The sequence below is a fragment of the Protopterus annectens genome, chromosome 1.part1 (assembly GCF_019279795.1).
Source record: "Protopterus annectens isolate FY-2018-M chromosome 1.part1, PAN1.0, whole genome shotgun sequence".
Classification (NCBI taxonomy): domain Eukaryota; kingdom Metazoa; phylum Chordata; order Ceratodontiformes; family Protopteridae; genus Protopterus; species Protopterus annectens.
The window spans coordinates 1,165,976,141-1,165,991,967 of record NC_056726.1 but is presented as its reverse complement, the minus strand read 5'-3'; the positions used below and the strand labels follow the sequence as shown (position 1 = coordinate 1,165,991,967).

At 39.3% G+C, this 15,827-nt stretch overlaps 1 protein-coding gene across 1 annotated transcript in view; it reads left to right on the top strand.

The window, feature by feature from the left end:
• PRKCG (protein kinase C gamma) overlaps nucleotides 1-15,827 on the top strand; it is a 4,166,346-nt gene that overhangs the window by 2,165,086 nt on the left and 1,985,433 nt on the right. The gene's annotated exons all lie outside the window — the stretch shown is intronic.

Below are 15,827 nucleotides of genomic sequence, written 5' to 3'. Positions count from 1 at the left end.
AATACAATGCCATTATTTAAGAAAAGTAATTATTTCTTTTTAAATAATGGATGCTGGATTTACCCACGGTTGCAAACCACGCCAACGTAAATCAGCATATAAGGACCTGCGATTGATTGTGTCAAATGATTAGTAACAACAGCAACAGCACTTCTGCAGAGCAGAGAAGGCTGTGATTAGGCTTCAAAAAAGAGGAAAAAAAAGGTAAGCGTGTTAAGCACAACTGAGTTTCAAACCCCTAAGCACTGTTATGATTGGGTCTTGTGCTAGGAATTACAAGTGGACAGCCCCAGTCAGCATAAAAGTGTGGCAGAAAGTAAAATAGCCTTAAAAGCTATTGGATGCTTCACCCTGACAGACATAAAGAACATGTCTGGGAAAATGAAGTGTTTAACAGCTTTTAAAGCTGTTTACTCTTCAGAGGGATGCTTCACTTCTGCTGCTGTCCTTTTGACAATATTGTGTATATTACCAGCTTTCAATGGTTTTAAAAGCTGGTAAACAGTTTGGGGTCCTACATGTTTTTATTTTCTCTGTAACTGGTAGTACATAAATCAGATAAAGCTCCATGCCTGCAGATAATGATGATAGGAACTCTGCAGTCATAACCATTTTATATGTTCTTGACATGGATGTCAAGATTCTCCTCTGCAGTTTTGCTCTCAGAGTGAATTACTTAACATCCATGTTACACACAGAATAGTTAGTTATGATCAGAGATCTGACCATGATACTTTTTATTGCTATTGTTTAGCTCAAAGAACACACATTCCCCAGTTCTATTTATGCAGATTTCTGAAGCCTTGCTAAGTGTTAAGTTGTATATTTTTCACATATGTTGTATTACTTATGCATGACCTTTTTAAATAGGTATGTTTGTCAAAGAGCTTATTGGTGATGGGTTGGCAACCAATGCAGGGATTACTTTCAATGTGCACTTGCATAATGCTGGAGCATGCCCAAATGGCTAGCATTCAATGTGCACATGGATAATGTTGGAGTATGCACAAATGGCTAGCAGTTTCTTTTCAGGTATAATTTATTTTACAAGCACAGTGACGGGACAAGGAATTGCACTGTCAGCCAGCTTTAAAATAATAGAGTCCATCTAATGAGGAAAAATGAACATCTTTATGCTGGCTGTGCACTTCTTTATACAGATGGCTGGCAAAATCAAGGCCTAAGGTTTTTAACAGTGGTATGATAAATGGCACCATTTTGAATGATTGTTTTTAGTTATATAGTTTGGAAAAATGTCAACGCTTTCAAAACTGAAGTAGGAGAGTCTTCATTTTATTTTCATTTTATACTGAAATTATTATATTTCAAGCTACAGATATACAATATTTCTCATAAAAATAGTGAATTTTCTTGAATGCAATAGAAGACAGGATGAATTTGACTAAATGAATCAAAAGGACAGTGACATGTAAAATAAAACAAGTAATATTCTTGTGGACCAGTACACATTTTAGTTTGGTAGCTTCTTCAGTGGAAGTACTCCTTTAGGTGCTCAATTCATTTCACTTTGATGCCCAATACATTCCAGGGCTGACAATCTTTAACTCCCCCCAATAAATCAACTATTCAGAAGCAAAAGTCTACCTCTGAAGAGAAGTATTTCTCAGGCAATACAAGAAGCAAACAACACAGAGTCCATTACAACTAGATCTTTCAATGATAAAACAAGTGAAGTCTTTTACTAGTAATTCTCCAATTAGCCAGCTCTAGCACTTCATTACAAAAACTTCCACTGAAAATAACAGAACACAAATTAGGTTCATAGGATCATAGGAAGTTCCTAGGCTATTGGTCCTGAGGCCCTTACAAGCTTAGTCAAGAATTTAGCCCATGTTCCAACAAGTCAGCACCCAGAGCCCTTGTTCAGCAGGGACATAGGTGGAATCCCCGGGTTATATTTTCTGTTCCCCATCAAGTTATCCAGGTTGCGCTTAAAAAAGGTTTAATGAGGTACTCTGCTTTACATGGAGAGGGAGTCTATTCCACAAAAGGGGGGAGTCTCTGCGACACAAATCTATCCCTCCAACAAGTCCTATTGATGTCAGAGACCAGGTTGAGGTCTCCCGTGTGGGTTACTCGAGTGGAGCTTGACTTGCGGATATGCAGCAGTCCCATCAGGGCGGGGTGTGAGATTGATTTGTATGCCAGACAGAGGTCACCTCTGAGGAATCTGTAGGAGACTGAGTAGAGGGACAGGGCTTTTAGCCTATCTGTGTAAGGTAGATGTTTGAGGCCCTGGACTCTCCGGGTCTCTCCAGCTGCTGCATGTGCTTTGCCAGGTACATGCCGAAAGGGGCATTGTATTCAATAATTGGTCTTATAAGGGAAGAATACAGGGATGTTATGACCACCTTGTACCTGGATGAGATACTCATACTAATGAAGTGGGCCATGTAGAAAGCTTTCCGTACAATGGAGGCAATATGGTGGTCAAAAGTCACTAATGATTGCATCCTTAGTGCCTTATTATCAATGTGATAATTTGTGGAGATGTCATTCTCCCCAAAAGGGATGATGATGCATTTTTTGGCATTCAGCTTGTGACCATGTTTCTGGCACCGGTCATTTGTTTGGGTGAGACCCTCTTGGAGGATGTCCACATCACTAGGGGAATTGATGACAGCACCCAGCTTGCAGTCATTTGCAAACTTGGTCAGCCATAGCCCACTAGATTTGGCCTGCACCTCTGAGGTTTCTTTATCAGACCTGAATGCCCCCGCATCAATCTTCTTCTCTTTCATGAAAGAGCTTCAAGCTCCTTTGGATTTTTACTTCAAATAATTTCTGATATAATAGGTTTGCCCTGTTTTTACAAAAATAAACGTATTTATCTAATTTCCATTATGATCTTCAGGTATCACAGATGCACTTTTTCCTTTGTTTAAGTGCTTTCCCTTTCAGTATCTCTATTTTCTCCTTACCAACTACAACTTCATAAACCCATTTTTAGAACTGGCTTACTAAGATTTTTTTATATGTGCCTAATTCTATTACCTGTTTACATTTACTTAGTGAATGGAACTCTCATGCTAAATAACAACACAGGGACAAAAAAAAAAAAAAAATATATATATATATATATATATATATATATATATATATATATTTAGTATATTTAAATATGGAGAGAGAGAGAAGCAGTAGCTAATTGCTCAGTTTATTGCATCACATAGTACAGTCAAGAACATTTGCATAACTACTCAAACTTGCATTATGTTAGAGACTACTTTAATGATACCTTCTTTAATATTCTGCAGTATCCATTAAGGTCAAAATCCTTGAACACAAATAATGCAAATTGGTTAAGCAGAGACATATATATTGAGAAATCAAAGAAAGAATACATGGAAACAAAGAAAGAATACATGGAAAATACTATGAACATAAACAACACATAACCTGGCTAAATACTGGAAACTTTAAAAACTGAGAAACTCACTCCAGCACTTAAACAATTCTATTTCCAAACAACATCCACACAATATAAGTCAACCAAAAGCCTTCTGCAACTATGTCAACTAATAAAACCTGGTTTTAAAAAAAAATGTGTGCTTCCCAATTCACCCATCCATAAAACAATATGAGAATTCAATGACTACTGCTTAAACACTGGACAGTATATCCCAGTTTCTGTCTCACATCCTACTAAAAGAACACAAGCAGCTAACACCTATCCATTTTTAACTGGATACCTCATCTCTAACTAAAAAATCACATTCATGTGCTTAAAATCTTTTCTCACCTCTGATAATCTCCATCCATAGCAGAATATGGTGCCATCCAATGGCACAAACAATCATATAACAGTAAGAATTAATCTACAAAAGAATGGTTTGTAACAAAAATTTGGCAAATATCATACATTGTGAGGCCTAGGCTAAGATTATATATACTGCCCTACCTAAACAATGGAGTCTGATTGCCATGTGTCTATTACTAGTTCTGATGACATCAGTCACTACAATTTCTAGTCGGTTCTCCAGAGTAGTAGACCCTGAATCCCAGGCCAAATGGCTGCGTTGCACCACCCTTCTATCTTATCTCCTGGATACACAGGATGTCCAGCCTCCTCCTTACCATCATACCAGCCACATTCAAACTGCATCCTGTCAATGACACTTAGTTTGCATTTGGTAGGTTGATTGGTTTTACGTCCAGCAATCCTTAGTTTGCGTTTAGTAGGCTGATTGGTTTTACATCCAACTTTCACTGAACTGCACTATCCCTTGGACCTAAGCTGGACAGCTGGATAGTGGGGGGCCAGTAGGTTATTGACCCAGGGCTGCTGGTCTTTTTGATGGGTACACACTAGTCATAACCTCATTCAGTTTTGGGAGAGCTTTAGAAAGAAATGCCTAGCATGTTTTTGGGAAGAACCACACAGAGACACATGGACAACATGCAAACTCCACATGGGCATTGGCCAGTGTTGAAGACTGAACCTTGTAGTTTTTTTTTTTGTTAGAGGTGAAAACCGTAATAATTTTACCAACTGTCCCTCTCAATGAACTCTATATTTACTCATTTTTTTTGTTATACTTATGGTGTAATATTTTGTAAGTTAGTGTGACTACAGTCTTAAAATTGTAAAAAACGTTTATAAGTTGTATTAACTACTTGAATGTTTAATATGTTTTGTATGCTTGTTTTAAGTTGTGGCAGAAAGGGGTCTTGGACTAACCCACCTACCTGGTTAAAACAAACAGACAAATAAATAGATAAGTAAAATTAAAAGGATGTTACAACAATCAAGCTTCACCCCTTCCCCTGGACTCTGAGAATACAGATAGTGGAAGAAATGCATATGTGTACCTCCATTTCTACAACAGGAAGAAAGCATCTAAGCACAGCACTTCAGCACTTGGCCCCTAAGTAGTAAATGTTTTAGATCAGCATTTCAAAACTTGAAAACATCTGCTTCAAAAGTTCAGTATTCTCAGAGAGCCAGTAAGCCAACTTTTGGATCATCACCCACTCATAGTCCAAGAGAAAAGTCCTGCTTAATACAATTTTGTAAACTGCAGCTTAGAGCAATATTATTATTAACATATGTTTTATCAGTGTAGACTGGCTAATGCATGCAAACTGCAATAAGATTTCGCTATCTCTCTCTGTCTCCATCTCTCTTTCTCTCTGTTTCTGAGTACAGTTCCTGAACGAATGCTCCATTTGTTGAAGTACATCTTCCTTTTGCTAATGTAAAATGGCACTAATGTGCAGTCCATATTCAACAAAAGAGGATCTGGAAGAAATAATCTGAAAATACTTTCAAGCTAAGAACTGCTATTTACTTTAAGGGGGCTAATATGCAGATTTTAGGTCTTCCTGGGTCCATGACCCACTTAATGCGACCTGTAGGCATACCAAATTAAATTAAGGGGCCACTGCAGTTGAAATCTAGTGCTTTCTGGAATAACATGGCAATGACATCAGGTCTGATTATATGAACTTCTCTGTAAATAAGAATAACCCCCTACTAAAAGGGTAATATCTGTGTCACAAAAACATTCAGCACTAAAGTCAAAGAACTGAATCCTTTGAATGGTAACACTAGTAAATATCTGAAAGCTTACTGCAATCCACAGAAGAACCAAGATCTCAATTTGCTGCTAGACAGTCATCCAGGTATTGAAAACATTTTTGGATCTGTAAACCAGGGACAGTAATTACAATCCTCAGAACACTGGCACTGTAAGAGTGACCATCTACTGAATCCAAGGTTATGGACCTCTGAAGTAGTCCTCCTGTTCAGAGGTACAACAATCTCATAGTGTTAGGCGTTAGCAACCATGGATGCTAGAGGGATAACTACCCACATCTGATAGTACAGGGGGAATTTAAATACTATTTAATGGTGTTATAATAAGGTTTGACAGTCACTATATGTCTTTTGCAGTCACATTTTATTTTTTTCCAAAGTTGGAAGACTCTCCATTATTGGTCTTTTATTTCTGGTAAGAAGCCTGTTTCCAGGCTTAAGGATATGTGAAGAAAAAGAAAATCCAATAGGAACGACCTTAAATTACATCAAAGGGCAATATAAAATAATTGGGGGAGGAGTTTAATTTAAGGTCTCATGGTACTACCTGAAGATAAACCTCTGACACAGAAAGGAAACTTGTCCTAATAGACATTAGACAGGATATTCACACCACGAGGTTAGTTGCCCAACACAATGTGTCTGAAATTCTCCAGGTGCAACTAACAGTAGGTAAGACTGCAATCCAAATTGTAGCTTGCTACAGATCCCCCACCATGCCCCAAGATTCTCACTACACCTTTCTAAACATACTGGAAAATATTAATATACAACCAAACACCCTAATACTGGGTGATTTTAACTACCCTGCCATTAACTGGGAAAACTACTCGTGCACCAACACCTTTGCCCAATGGTTCTTGGAATTCATAAATTCCAATGCCCTGGATCAACTAATCCATAGTTCCACCAGGGGATCCAATATCCTAGACCTGGTCATTACCAACATGGGAAATCGATGCTCCACATCTATGATCACCCCCCACCCCCGCGTTGGTCAGGTCAGACCATAAGCTAATTACCCTTAACATCCACATCCCACCCCCAACCCCCAGTAAGGAAACCTCCATAAAAAACTTCTCCAAGGCCAACTTCATGCTACTCAAGTCAGAAGTTACAAACTTCATGACACCCATGCAGACAGGAACTGCTGAGTCCTATACTAAGGCACTGTATGAGCACATCCACTCATGCATGAATGGTGTCATCCCAAACAGAACCAAGATGCTCTACTCCAAAAAAAGGAAGACAATCTGGTGGTCCCCTGCAATAAACAAACTTTACAACAAAAGGAAAAAACTGCTGCAGAAAAGAGGAAAATCCCAGGATGCAAAAAACTCCCTTAATAGCCTCAGTAAGAAGCTGAGATCCCTCATAAAATACTCCAAAGCTAGTTACAAAAATAAAATTGCCAAATATACCAAAGACAACCACAACGCATTCTATAACAATGTCAAGAATCTAAATGGCAATGCTCAGATCTGCTCTGCGCTACAAAAGAATGGCAGTAAATATACTGATCCGAAGGATATTGCCAATATCCTGGCAGATCTATTCAGTGCTAACTTCATCCCCCCTCTCACCCCCTAAATGGCCCATCTCAATACTGGAAGATTGCCAGATTCCGGTAATAACGGCCACACAGGTAAAAAACACACTCTCCAAAGCTAAGAATACAGCATCCATGGGACCAGATGACATCCAGGGCTGTGTACTACATGAACTACAAAATGAACTGGCACCTCACCTAAGTATCATGTTTAATCATACCCTCACCTCAGGCTTCTTGCCCACTGAGTGGCGCATAGCTACAGTTATCCCACTCCACAAGGGGGGATCCACCTTGGATCCTGGGAACTACCACCCCATCAGTCTGACGAGCCTGATCTGCAAGGCCATGGAATGTATTATCATGGAACTTATAAACAAAGGCATTGGCAACCTTCAAACGCTGGACCCCACCCAGTTTGGGTTCGTGAAGGGCCGATCTTGTCTCCTGAAACTTACTGACTTCTTCGAATCAGTCTCCAGAGCTGTGGACAAGGGTAAGGCAGTCCACACAGCCTATCTGGACGTTGCCAAGGCCTTTGACACCATCCCCCACTCTGGAATCATAGATAAACTTACTAAGCTGGGCATTAATCCCTACGTCACTCGATGTGTTGCCAACTGGCTTACTGACAGAACCCACACTGCAAAAGTAGCTGACTCCACATCCAGCTCCAGACAAGTGACAAGTGGAGTACCTCAGGGTTCAGTCCTGGGACCTCTCTTGTTTGGCATCTACTTCTCTGAAGTAAAGGCCAACACTATGGGACTCTGGCTAACAAAGTTTGCAGATGACTGAAAACTGGGAGCCATTACTGAATCCTCAAATGATGTGGATACTCTACAAAAGGGCCTTACAGAAACAGATGCTTGGTGCCAGAGCCATGGGCTAAAGCTCAATGCCAAGAAATGTAGAGTTATCCCCTTTGGGAAAAAACATGTACCCGTGAATTATCACATAGGTGACAGTACACTAAACACTGAAAGTGTGATAAGAGACTTAGGGACACAGGTGGACAGTGGTCTCACCTTCGATAACCACATCGCCACAACAGTCAGGAAATCCTTCTATGTGGTGCACCTCATCACTAAGGGCTGTTCATCCAGAAAAAAGGAGGTTATTGTCCCACTGTACTCATCCCTCATTAGACCCATTATAGAATACAACGTCCCATTTGGTATGTACCTCTCAAGGCATCTGCAACAACTGAAAAGAATCTCAGGCCTAAAGCAGATGCCCTATGCTGACCACCTTAAAAAACTCCAGCTATACTCTGTAACATATCGTCTACTCTGAGGCGATCTCTGCTTAACATACAAGGCCATGTCAAACCCAGAGCTGTTGGACATGCTACACTTAAAGAAATCCCAATCCCTCAGAGCAACACGCTCCAGGGATCTAAATCTTGTCATCACAATAAACAAAACATGCTGGAGGGATAGGTTCCTGACCCAGACACTCCCCAGACTCTGGAATAGACTGCCCATACATGTCAAGCAGAGCGCCTCTTTGGCCCTCTTCAAAATGAACCTTGATGATTGGATGGGAAAAAGGAAATTCACCCCGGGGATCACGTCAGTCGCCCTGCTAGACAGGGGCCCAGGGAAGTAAATAGTGTGGGAAGAGATAGCCAGGGAATTATGGCTAGGCTTGTATAGGTCCTAGGGCCAATAGCCTAGTACCAACCTATGAACCTATGAACATCACAGTGAGTCATTCCACAATACAGATACCCAAAGTTAGTGTCAAATCAGTTGCAAGAGGTTGATTTTTTCATAAAGCTCTTACCTGCTTCTGTTCTCTCATATTATAGTGTGTTCTACTCTGTCAAGGATCAGGATCTGCAGGCAGAAATGAGAGCAATGTGGAAGAAAAATACCTAGACAGTTCCAGCAGTAGTAGGAGCAATGGATTTTATAAAAAAGAATCTACAAACATATTTAGATATTTTACCAATCCATGTAACTCCATACGAATTGCAGAAGGAGTCATTACTGGGAACATTGCAGGTGCTCCAAAGAGCAATTTTGACTGACATCAAAGATTGAAATAGTATTAATTTTATGAACTTTAATCGTACTTTGACGTAGGATTCCCTTCATGTTATTAGAAACCCAAAAGACTTGGAGAAATTAAAAAAAAAATCAAGGACTATGCTCTATAGCAGGGTTGTGATAGTGATAGTGAAGAAAACAATGTATTCAGACAGCAGATGTAGGACCTACTAGACAAAGAAGGACAACATGAGTTGATGTTGATAACAGAGGACCTGAATGTTCATAGTGAGACAGACAGACACAGATAGGAGGATTGCATGGATTGACTAGGGTGGGGCAACAGAAGTAAAGAAAGAGAGACTATTCCAGATGCCTGTCTGGCAAGTGGATTGTTGGTGGTCAACACATGGTTCAGCAAGAGAGAGGGAGACAGAGACAGTCACAAGATCACACACAAAACTGGTCAACATGTAACTTAGATAGACTTCCTCCTCATAAGGAAAGTGCACTGGGGTTGAGTCAGAGATTGCAACACCATTCACAGTAAAACAGTAAGCCCACAGCATAAATCACTAGTGGCTGTAATCAGATGCAAGCAGTGGTAAAAAAGTGTCTAAGACCCATACAGGGTTCAAGTAAATACTCAGGGCTGCAGTCGCTCTGGAAGAAGAAGAATTAAGTGCAGCTGAAGAATAACAGTGTTGCAAAACAAAATGTGCTAGGATATGCAGTTGAGTCATGTATGGAAGGAAGGTATAGAATTAAGGTACATAAAGAACGTTGGTGGTGGAATGCAGAAGCTCTGAAAGTTATCAGAAGAAAGAAAGGGGGTGCAGGAAAAAGTGGGCAACAGGAATGACAGACCAGACCAGCCTAAGAGAGAATAGTGGATGGCTAACAAACCCTCTGAAAGAGCAGTCACAGTAGCAAACAACAAAGCATCAGAGGCACTCTACCATGGAAAGTGACTCGATGGTGCAAAGAATATTTATCAGGTTGCAAGACAAAGACAGAAAGATAAAGAAAATAGTATGAGACACCAATTATCAAGAATGTCAACAACAATCTGCTAAGCACTGCACAGGACATCAAAGCCAGATGGATGGAATACATCTAGTAGTTTCTGGTTGAAGAAAACCCCAAAGAAGCTGTACTTCCCCAGACAGAGCCTAGGAAGAAGAGCCCAGCCTAGGACAAGTAAGAACATTAGTATGGAGAATTATTTATTTATTTAACATTTGTTGACCGGGAAAGTCCGACTAGGTTCCACAGATCCTGTTTTTAGTGGAGGCCCGGGGAGAAATGCTCCAGAAGCATGTCTTTAGAATGTGGGAGGAAACCGGAGTACCAGGAGGAAACCCACGCGAACGCAGGGAGAACATGCAAACTCCACACAGAAGGCACCCCAGCCGAGAATCGAACCAGAGAACCTCTTGCTGTGAGGCGACAGCATTAACCGCTGCACCACTGCGCCGCCCTTAAGTCAGGGAAAGGAGCAGGCTCAGATGAGGTCACAGCAATGATTAAGATGTTAGGTGAGTTAGAGAACAAAACAAAGTCTCTGTTACCCTGTCATCCTCATATGAGACATGTTGTCTTCCTTTTAGTGAACCTCGACAAAAATTAATCTAAATGCACCTACATCCCTGAATGTGTACATTTTAGGCAACAAATAAGTTAAGAAGCTTTAGCCTAGGATACTTGCTAAAAAAGGTTGCTATTTTGTATCTCATAAATCAAGTGTTACCAATTCTAGAATCTTAATTACTAATTCCGTTTCTGTCTTCTAATATGTCTACCTGTACTGTCTTTCAATCAAATAATAATGTATAACTACAAGTATCATATGCTATGTATACTAATCGTCTGTAACAACTGCAGCATTTGCATTTCATTACATAATTTGCATTTGTCTATATATTGTGAATTAACGGCAAAGCTTTTCTTTCTGGGCCTCTGCTGAAAAAGAACTGTCCAGTATAACCTTCCTAATTAACAAATACAATTGTACAAATAATTAAACACATATATACATACATACATATATATTTGGGTTGTTGTATAATACGTAAGCTCTGACATGAACACTATAGTTTGAGACAAAAAAAAACTTTAAAAAGTCACAGAAAAGTGTATGCATTTATTTATTGATTTGTGTGTGTTTGTTTATCTGAGGCATTGAATATCAAACCATACTAAATTAACTAAATGAAATTCTGCACAACAAACACATTATGTTTGGGAAAAATAAATAAATACAGTTACATTCCATTATTTTTCCTGATTTAATGAAAATGTTTGAATGTAACAAAGACTATGTTCATAATTGCTTTTAATGTACTGGAGCATTTCTTCTCAGGTCTCCACTGAAAATAGGCTTTTAGCTCAGTTGGACCAACCCGGTTAACAAATGGCAAATAAAATAAGATAATTCACAGAAAGATACAAAACAACAGTAGCTTATACATTATTCGTGTGTCTCCAAAAACAACATTCTGTAATCAACACACTTTATTATAAGTGAATTCAGAAAAAATGATAAAAGGCTGCTAAAAATAGCACAATATACAGGAATCAGTGTAGTACACTACAGAGCTATAACAATGGAGTTTGGCAACTGGGGAAACATACATTTATTTATTTATTTTTTTTTTTATTCATTTGTTGACCGGGAAAGTCCGACTAGGTTCCACAGAGCCTGTTTTCAGCGGAGGCCTGGGGAGAAATGCTCCAGATGCTACATGTTTACCCTCAAACACCATATAAGTGATCACAATTAGTTAATGGCTTAATAAGAGCATCTACGCTGCCAGATGTATCACCCTAATAACTCATTGCTAGTTTTTACAGAAAAGAACAGCTTGACAGTTTACAAGCTCTCATTAAGTCATCATTAATTGCAATTATTTAATAACAGGTTGCAAACTATCAAACTGTTTGTTGCCCCCTACAAGTTTTCATCCGTGGTAGCTACCCCCCATTGACCTCAACTTCATAGTGTTCTGCTGAACTCACTAATGTGTATTATGAGCAGAAAGTGTGCAGTTTCATTACTTAGGTTTATGCAAAAAAAACATGAATACTGCAATTCTAGTATATGTATATTTCAGTTGTCCATTTTGGAAGCATTTTGGAAGGTTACAACAAAAGAGAAATGTGGCATTTTGAAAATCAGGCTTTATGTTTTCATTTTGATTTTTTAGGAAGCATGTAGCAAGATGATAAGAAAGCATTTAGGAAGGTCTTGCAAAAGAGAAAATATGCCAGTTTTATAAATTAATTCTTCCATGGATCATAATGAGTGTTCTTAACCCTCTGCCTGAGTAGCCTGGATAGTTAAAAAGTGGCAGTCAAATTTGCATTTGTGCATAAAAAAGATGACTAAAGCAGTTAAAACAGAGCTGTAGTATTCTTTTAAATGAACAACAAAGAGAGCAGTTAAGTCAGCAATAATTAAACAGAATATATGTAATGTAGTGCAGTATTACTGTGAACAGAAGTTAAGACCTTGATATGAAAAAATAATTTTGTATTTTTTAAATCACTGTAGCTCATGTTCTCTTTCGTTTGAGCATTACAGAAGACAATTACAGTGGCCCACTGCTTTCTCAGGGTTTACCTGTGAAGATGCCATGCTCTGAAAGTGCAAATCTGAATTTTAAAATGATCAAGCATATACGAAATGGAGACCTTGTTGTCAGCCACAAATTCTGTTCTTTCAAGTTTTTCTTTTTACCTTATCTGGTACAGAGGTTACCTTCAATGTTGCTGGGTACTACTTCCAAGAGTCCCTCAGTGGTAAGCTGAAAGTCACAGGTCAGCCTTCTTCTGCCAGATCTCTGAGCCATAGGAGCATACCACTCAACCTCTTAGTGCAAGAAATCTGGACAAAGCTTGTCAAAATGGGGGACAAAGGCCCAAAAATAGGGACAGATTTTAAATATTGTGCTTCTAAACCTGAAAAATTGCTAGAGTAACAGAGTTTGTATTAACATACACGTTCTGAAGGATTTGAAGTCCGAAACTCAAATGCATATCATTATTTAGTGACTTTAATCCTCAAATTATCGCAGTGATTTACCAGAAAACCAGAAATTTTGTGAGGAATAGACAAAAAATATGAGGCAAAAATCTAGACAATTGAAAGGTATGCATAGGAGTTATGTGACAGTTTCAGCAAGCAGCATGTCTGCATATTCATGTGGTTCAGATGTTTCAGCTTTCTCATTTACACATGCAGCACATGGTTCTCTCCATACTCTTTTGGCAGTCACCACTTTTAAGTTTAGAGGTTCATAGATGTACATTAGGCTCATGAACACAGTGCCCTTTTAAAACCTAAAAAATCTATCCCAAATGTATCTGAAAGGTTTAGGGACTGAATACAATGCAATGATGACTTCCTTGGAAATAGATACCATACCCCTGCTTATAAGTTGAGCAACATGATGATTTCCTTATTACCACAGGCACATAATGGTCAAAGGTCAGGTTACTGTCTGCATCTGTCCCAAATTATTGACTAATGGATCTACTCTTACAGTTGTCTTATCAATGAGGGAGTTTCCTGGTGTGCCCAACTTCCCAAAAGATACTATTATGCGTTTCCTGGCATTGAGTTTCAGACCATGTCTCTGACACCAGTTGTTTGACTAAGCCAGCCTTTCTTGGAGGATAATTATATCTTGGGTGCAGATTCTATGAATACACCTAGTTTATAATCATCACCAAACTTAATCAGCCAGAGGGCCTTGATGCTGGTCTTGACTTCAAAGAAGTAGTTGCCAAAAAGTAGTGGACCAAGCACAGAGACTTGAGTGACTCTGCTTATGACTGGCATCTTTGTAGAAGTGGACTCCCCTATCCTAACTTCATGGTTTCTGTTTAAGAGCTAGCTGACTATCCATCGGATGACATAAGTGTTTATGCCTAATGACATCAGATTGTCCACAATGTCTCACTGAAGTATTGTATTGAATTCTTTGGTCAGATAAAGATAGTAATTATGCAACATCTTGCCTTCATCCCCGGGGACTTCACAAAGATGTCCACCAGGTTGAGTAGGCGTTATTGACCCTGGGTTGGATGTAATATCTGAAGATTTCCAATGTCATTGTTAATAATGTACATAATCGTTTCCTTGGCTTTACATATGGTACTAGTCAGACTTATGGGTCTGTAGTTTCCAGGGTCCATAGATTGTCCTTCCTTGTACAGAGAGATGACAGATGCAGTTCTCTATTCTCATGGCACAAATCCTGTCTGGAGGTTATTGTTAAATTGTGATTGTAGTCATCCTAACAGGTCATAGTTCATGTTATTTAGGAGACATTATGAGATATTACTGAGGCCCACTGATGTAATATTCTTGGCTTTGGGGTCCAGGTCAAGGACCTGCTCCCTAGTGATTGCTGGGAGGATGACAGACAGGTTATGTTTGATGGTATTTCTAGAGGAGTGGTAGGGGAAGAGAGAAGGGAAAATTTGGAGCTGAACTGGTTGGCCAAAAGATTTGCTATATCTTCCGGCTTGGTGTAGGTGGCTCCAAGTTGAGATTGTGGGCATAGCTAATGAAAGCCTTATGGTTGTCCTTGACATGGAAACATGGGAGGCTACTTTTGCTTCAAATGTGGCTTTGCTAAACTTGATTTGTCCTCTGTGTTGCTTGTTTTGATTGGTTAGAGAGGTTTTATCCTGCTAGTCGTTAGACTTCCTTTTTCTTACCATGACTTTCTTCCTTTTTTGTACAATTTACTTATAATGGGATTTCATCAGGGTATATTATTATTGTGTGTGTGTGTGTGTGTGTGTGTGTGTGTGTGTGTGTTTATTTGTGTGTGTGTGTTTATGTGTGTCTGTGTGTGTTTATGTGTGTCTGTGTGTGTTTATGTGTGTCTGTGTGTGTGTGTGTGTGTGTGTGTGTGTGTGTGTGTGTGTGTGTGTGTGTGTGTGTGTGTGTGTGTGTGTGTGTGTTTATGTGTCTGTGTGTGTGTGTGTGTGTGTGTGTGTTTATGTGTTTATGTGTGTGTGTGTGTGTTTATGTGTGTGTGTGTGTGTTTATGTGTGTGTGTGTGTGTGTGTGTCTGTGTGTCTGTGTGTGTGTTTATGTGTGTGTGTGTGTGTGTGTGTGTGTGTGTGTGTGTGTGTGTGTGTGTGTGTGTGTGTGTGAGTGTGTTTATGTGTGTGTGTGTGTGTGTGTGTGTGTGTGTGTGTGTGTGTGTGTGTGTGTGTGTGTGTGTGTGTGTGTTCATTTTGTGTTTATTCCTCATAGACACAGCTGCCAATGAATCTATTCACATGAGTGAAAGATTCTACATAGGCAGCAGTGTTCTCACGGCTTGGGGTGGAAGCTTGAATTTTTGCTATGTTACTCCTAATAGCAAAAGCGAAACAAACTAAAAACAATGAACTTAATCCAAAAAGGAAGGAAATAATACACTCCAACACCAGGAATATAGTTAGCGCTTTCGTTTATTATTTCAGCAAAATAGGATTTATGAACATATATATGCTATAAGCAGATTAGATTTGAAAAATGCCTTGGCTAGGCACATTAAATCCTACCCCTCACATGAATTCAATTTCTTACTCTTAGATAAAGTTAATGAAAATGAAAGGGGAGGTCCTAGTGATCTAAAACTGGATGAGAAAGAACTGATTTGGCAAGTAGAACTGAATGCTGTTAGCAAACCAGGATTAAATGAAGCTATTTCTTTTAAAA